The sequence below is a fragment of the Oncorhynchus keta genome, chromosome 15 (genome assembly GCF_023373465.1).
Source record: "Oncorhynchus keta strain PuntledgeMale-10-30-2019 chromosome 15, Oket_V2, whole genome shotgun sequence".
NCBI lineage: Eukaryota > Metazoa > Chordata > Actinopteri > Salmoniformes > Salmonidae > Oncorhynchus > Oncorhynchus keta.
Window position 1 is genome coordinate 13,852,597 of NC_068435.1, and position 6,938 is coordinate 13,859,534.

At 41.4% G+C, this 6,938-nt stretch overlaps 1 long non-coding RNA gene across 2 annotated transcripts; it reads left to right on the top strand.

Annotated features, from left to right (window-relative positions):
* The first annotated feature begins 5,309 nt into the window (after nucleotides 1-5,309).
* LOC127907705 (uncharacterized) lies at nucleotides 5,310-6,303 on the top strand. 2 transcript variants are annotated; one of them, XR_008065459.1, is made up of 5 exons: nucleotides 5,310-5,409; nucleotides 5,526-5,641; nucleotides 5,674-5,765; nucleotides 5,922-5,963; nucleotides 6,248-6,294. It is a non-coding gene; the product is annotated as an uncharacterized LOC127907705 (long non-coding RNA). The 2 variants fall into 2 exon arrangements; XR_008065458.1 differs by lacking the exons at nucleotides 5,674-5,765; nucleotides 5,922-5,963 and having other exon boundaries at nucleotides 6,240-6,303.
* Nucleotides 6,304-6,938: the final 635 nt, after the last annotated feature.

Consider the following 6,938-nt stretch of genomic DNA (forward strand, 5'->3'; position numbering starts at 1 on the left):
TCCTCTGGCCAAAACTGGAATGAAGTTATAATCACGTCTTGCAGTCAATTTTGACTCAACGTTTCTCAGAATTGCAGCTAACGCCACAGCACAGCGGTCCTGGCCTTCAAGCATCTTGATCTTTTCACTGAATACAGTCAGGTTTCCATTTTATTTTACCTTTATTTAAGCAGGTCAGTTAAGAACAAATCCTTATTTTTAACGACAGCCTAGGAACAGTGGGTTAAATACCTTGTTCAGGGGCAGAACGACAGATTTGTACCTTGTCAGCTCGGGGATTCGAACTGGCAACCTTTCAATTACCAGTCCAACGCTCTAACCACTAGGCTACCCTGCCGCCCCATGGACAAAGTTCAGTCAGTGGATCTTCGAACATTGTTCGCAGGACAACAGGGCATTTGTCTTCAGAAAGAAAAAAGGATTTCAATGGCACACACATTTTCAGCACTCTTTCTAGATCAGGGAGCATGGACAGCCAGCCAACATTGCTGTGTCCTAAAATGTTATGAGGCTCCTGGCCAACAAACTCACAAAAGCTCTTCAGTCTCTACTCTGATGGTGAAAATATGAAAATATGAAAATATCTTTGTGAGCAAGTACTCAACATCAAGGGGAATCATATCCAAAGCTGTTATGAATGATGTGTGCAGGACAACCTAAGCCAATCACCTCCCGTTGCAGAGCATTTTTAACTTTGGTATGGACATTGACCCTCCCCAGCCCATTCAGTCCTCCAAAGTTGATATTTGTGTTGTCGGCAGAGAATGCCACAACTTTGTTTTCCAGGTTACATTTTTGGATGACCACCAGGACCTCAGATGCAATTTTTCCTCTGCTGTTTCTTCGTTCAATTAAACAAAATCAAACCGTTTTGTTTCCACAGATGTGCTGCCATCATATATCTTACAATATCTGACTACTATTGGCAGCAGCTTTACATGTCCATGATTGGACGCACCAATGGACAGGGACACAAATTCAACCTGGTCTAGGTCCTGTGTTACCAGAGTAGTTGCCCATGTTGCTAACACGTTACTCACAATGGCATCACATTTTATCCTAGCACATGTAAACTCTGGCTCATAAATATGATTGTGTCGCATTGTGTGGTATGTAAAGACACCGCCCTACACAGCTAAAGGCTCTACCTTCTTGAAGAATGTGGTGATAGAGGGCATACCAACACATGCAATCGGAGAGGCTTTATGCTTTTTCGTCTGTTGATGTTCTACCACTGCCGTTCTTCCCCCGCTGCCAATTGAAAAAGAGGAATTACAAAGGGTGCAGTGAACCATTCTATCGTCTTGACCTTAGCGTATAAATGGAAATTCTCTCATCATGTTGTCATTAAAATGGCATTTCTGTTTCTTGGAAAGAGCCATTGTACTTCCTCTGCCTGCTCTTCTTCACTCTCCTTGTGTCACTCTTCTTAATCTATTAACTTTTTCTTCTCCTCCAATCTTTCTCCTCTTTTCTTCACTCGTCTTCTTTCGCTTTCTTCCTTTCCTTCTCTTTACCTTTCCACCTCACTCTTCTACACTCCTCGCATCACTCTTTTTACTCCCTTAATTTTTCCTTCTCACTCTCTTCTCCTTCCTCTCCAATCTTTAATAATAAATAGTACACTATTTCATAAAATACTTCGGTTAACAGATACCCATTGCTTGCCTCATTTTTGTATTTTATCTCAAAAACATTGTTTGGAATAATAAATTGGCAGGCTCTGTAATCATATCTTTACCTTTCCTCCTCAATCTCCTTCACTCTTCTTCCTATCCAGTCTTCCTCCTCTCCACTCTAACATAAAACATTATGCTAATGTTAGCCATGAAAATTTCATAATGTCAAACCATTAAAATTGTAATCTACAAATAAATATTATCATAATTAATTGTGCATTGATTTAATAATCATATTTAATAATCATATTTTCAAAATAGCCCCTCCACTGCATGTTTACATGTGAACGTTTAACCTAGCTACCATGACAGTAGCTAGCTAACCTAGCTAGCTAACTTAGCTATGTAGACTAACGTTAGCTAGCATAACCTATTTAAAACCTTATAGAGCAGATCATCTACTGTATCTATATAATCAATTGTCACATTATAACATCACTAGCTAGTATCTCAATCGATTGTAATTTACCTGGATTGAAAATAAATGTGTGGTGATGATGTGGATTCACTTGACACTTGCTAGCTTCTGGCTGAGTTTTCCACAGCAGTTCTCTCTATAACTAGCGCAATCAAGAAGTTAGTAGAAGAAGAAGAGTGAATGAAGCTGGTATAATGAGCAGCCCCCACTGTTGGCCAACACAAGCACAACGCAATTGAGACGTCAACCGGTAGACTCTGCTGCCTGGTCTTTCTTACCATGTAAAATATTATTTCACTTGGTCTGTTTTTAAATGCAGTTAAAAATGTGGACATTTCCTGGGAGAGCTCCAGCCGGGGACAGGCCACCAAAAATGGGGACTGTCCCCGGTAAATGGTTGACGTCTGGTCACCCTACCCTAGGGAGAAATAGCACTGAATCTAATGCAAAGTAGCTAACAGCTAACTCAATTCTACATCCTTTACAGAAACATAAATTATGTGGTAAACATTTATCTTGTGTTAATAAACAAATGTTCTTACAGACATTGCGTCTTACAAAGCTTATAAAGAAGTATATTGAAGGATTGCAACTACTCTGTCACACTTGCACATCTTACACATTGCTTCACTTCTTGAAACTGCTTCCTGTCACATGACAAACAGGTCAATTCTACACTGCTGCACTTAAACTGCCACTAAGGGGTGCTAAACAATGAACAGGTCCAGAACAACCATGATTGTAATTTTGTCAAATCACCACCACAAATTGATTTCAAAATGTCCTGTATTTCTGTGTTCATATTGCAGAACAAATTGACTCTTTAGACATCAGAAGAGTGAAATAATGCATGCTAAGGGCAAATAGAGCAACTACAAATTATTACTAACCTACACAGTGGAGAACAATGGGCATTCTACACCTTCAGAGAAGGGCTAAGGATTTATACAATAATTATAGTGTTGTTTTTAATGATACTATGATTGAATCTCTTCAGTTTTTGTTGGAAAGGAAAGGGTTAAGACTGAAAAGAAACAAATCCAATCAGGATTTTTCTTTGCTAGTCTCTGGGGAGATAAATACAGCTAGCTAAGTCAGCCATTGGCCAGGCCATCAGAAGCTAGGTAAAGGCATCTGCCATTCAACTGTATATGGGTGGGACCATTTTTACAAAAACTTATGGAAATTTCTGCCTTCTTGAAGGCTAAGAGGTCACTGCGCAATAGCGAGCAGTAGTTTTCCCACGGTCTAGCTAGCTAGCTTTTGTTGTTGGCTAGTTTGCAGCGGCTGCAGCAGGTGTTATCAAAGAGGGTGTTCTTGCTCATTTGTTAGCTTCTCCCTTTTCAAGAATAACTTTCAACAAGAAGTTAAGTTTCAAATGATCGTAATCTGGTGAGTGGAACTGTGTTTTTTATTACAGCACGCTTGCTGTTGTTAGCCATATCTATTAAAATAACTTGTGTGTGTGTGTGTGTGAAACATTGTTGCATTTGCATTGATGCATTTGAACTTGTCTAAGTGGAACTGACAGCATTTAGTAACATGAAATCTTATTAAAATATGTTCATATATACCCCCAGGAAGAATATGACAATTAAAATTTTTTTTTGACATACAACCACTTAGATAAGTTAATACAAAGCCCCCTCAACGAAGGACAGGCACCCTGTGTGAAAAAATAGTTTTTCTGTAGATTTTTCAGGTTTTCACTCTCAAAGTCACTTTTTTTAAATAGAAAAAAATACAGAAATCTAAATCCACAATAATCCTTAAAACCTCGAACCCTTTTTTTAAAACTTTCGCCTAAAATGACATACCCAAATCTAACTGCCTGTAGCTCAGGCATTGAAGAAAGGATATGCATATTCATAATACCATTTGAAAGGAAACATTTTGAAGTTTGTGGAAAAGTGAAATGAATGTAGGGCAGATCTATAACACACAGTAGATCTGGTAAAATAAAACAAAAGAAAAAAACATAATTTTTTTATTGTTTTGTACCATCATCTTTGAAATGCAAGAGAAAGGCCATAATGTATTATTCCAGCCCAGGTGAAATTTCAGATGTTGGCCACTAGACGGCAGCAGTGTATGTACAAAGGTTTAGACTGATCCAATGAACCATTTCATTTCTGTTCAAAATGTTGTATCAAGACTGCCCAAATGTGCCTAATTAGTTTATTATGAACTTTTCAAGTTCATAACTGTGCACTCTCCTCAAACAAAGGCATTGTATTATTTCACTGTAATAACTACTGTAAGTTGGACAGTGCAGAAAGATTAACAAGAATGTATGCTTTCTGCCAATATCAGATATGTCTATGTCCTGGGAAATGTTCTTGTTACATACAACCTCATGCTAATCGCATTAGCCTACGTTAGCTCAACCGTCACGTGGGGGACCCACCGATCCTGAAGAAGTGTTTAAACCACATCAATCTGATTGGGTGGGCCTGTCAGGGCCTGGCTAACCAGTAGGTGGGCCTGTGTCCACCCAGACCCATCCATGTCTATCCCCCTGATGCAAACAGCGCATGATGACAAATAGCCTACTATCACAAATAGCCTACTAACCAACACTTCGGACTAAACATTTTCAATACCTGGTTTGCATACCCATTGTTGCCTTAGTTAGCATTTACTGGCATATATCATAAATTGAAACATCTTCTTACCCTATCAGCTATCGTTGTTATTCTTCTGTGAGCTGCTCCATGCCAAAACCAGTTGAGAGCTGCACACTCATGCTGCCTGTAGATGATATTCCCGCTGAAACTAGGCTATATGTGCAGCGCAGATGTGAATATATTTCACGAGCTTTGCGATTGTTGTGTAGGTTACTTGGTGCATGATTTCTCTATTGTCCTACATAATTGACACGTTGTATATCTCCACTACACTACTTAAATACGCATCACAAGGGATTAAGAAGTGAGTATACACAATGCCCACTGGGGAAAAAAGTGGGTATATGGCTTATACCTGCATATACCCTCCACTACACCACTGGCCCTTTGTATTTTACAAAAAGTGCTCTCCTACATGAGTTCACTGGTATTACGGTTGCTGTCCTTTCAGAACCACAAACCTGTCACACACCGAAGGCCTATAGGTTCACCACTGTACTAACCTGTCACACACCGAAGGCCTATAGGTTCACCACTGTACTAACCTGTCACACACTGAAGGTCTATAGGTTCACCACTGTCACACACTGAAGGCCTATAGGTTCACCACTGTACTAACCTGTCACACACTGAAAGCCTATAGGTTCACCACTGTACTAACCTGTCACACACTGAAGGCCTATAGGTTCACCACTGTCACACACTGAAGGCCTATAGGTTCACCACCGTACTAACCTGTCACACACTGAAGACCTATAGGTTCACCACTGTACTAACCTGTCACACACTGAAGAACTATAGGTTCACCACTGTACTAACCTGTCACACTGAAGGCCTATAGGTTCACCACTGTACTAACCTGTCACACACTGAAGGCCTATAGGTTCACCACTGTACTAACCTGTCACACACTGAAGGTCTATAGGTTCACCACTGTCACACACTGAAGGCCTATAGGTTCACCACTGTACTAACCTGTCACACACTGAAAGCCTATAGGTTCACCACTGTACTAACCTGTCACACACTGAAGGCCTATAGGTTCACCACTGTCACACACTGAAGGCCTATAGGTTCACCACCGTACTAACCTGTCACACACTGAAGACCTATAGGTTCACCACTGTACTAACCTGTCACACACTGAAGACCTATAGGTTCACCACTGTACTAACCTGTCACACTGAAGGCCTATAGGTTCACCACTGTACTAACCTGTCACACACTGAAGACCTATAGGTTCACCACTGTATTAACCTGTCACACACTGAAGGCCTATAGGTTCACCACTGTACTAACCTGTCACACACTGAAGGCCTATAGGTTCACCACTGTACTAACCTGTCACACACTGAAGGCCTGTAGGTTCACCACAGTACTAACCTGTGACACACTGAAGGTCTGTAGGTTCACCACAGTACTAACCTGTGACACACTGAAGGCCTATAGGTTCACCACTGTACTAACCTGTCACACACTGAAGGTCTATAGGTTCACCACTGTCACACACTGAAGGCCTATAGGTTCACCACTGTACTAACCTGTCACACACTGAAGGCCTATAGGTTCACCACTGAAGGCCTATAGGTTCACCACTGAAGGCCTATAGGTTCACCACTGAAGGCCTATAGGTTCACCACTGAAGGCCTATAGGTTTACCACTGAAGACCTATAGGTTCACCACTGAAGGCCTATAGGTTCACCACTGAGGCCTATAGGTTTACCACTGAAGGCCTATAGGTTCGCCACTGAAGGCCTATAGGTTCACCACTGAAGGCCTATAGGTTTACCACTGAAGGCCTATAGGTTTACCACTGAAGGCCTATAGGTTCGCCACTGAAGGCCTATAGGTTCGCCACTGTACTAACCTGTCACACACTGAAGGCCTATAGATTCGCCACTGAAGGCCTATAGGTTCACCACTGAAGGCCTATAGGTTCACCACTGAAGGCCTATAGGTTTACCACTGAAGACCTATAGGTTCACCACTGAAGGCCTATAGGTTCACCACTGAAGGCCTATAGGTTCACCACTGAAGGCCTATAGGTTCACCACTGAAGACCTATAGGTTCACCACTGAAGGCCTATAGGTTCACCACTGAAGGCCTATAGGTTCACCACTGAAGGCCTATAGGTTTACCACTGAAGACCTATAGGTTCACCACTGAAGGCCTATAGGTTCACCACTGAAGGCCTATAGGTTTACCACTGAAG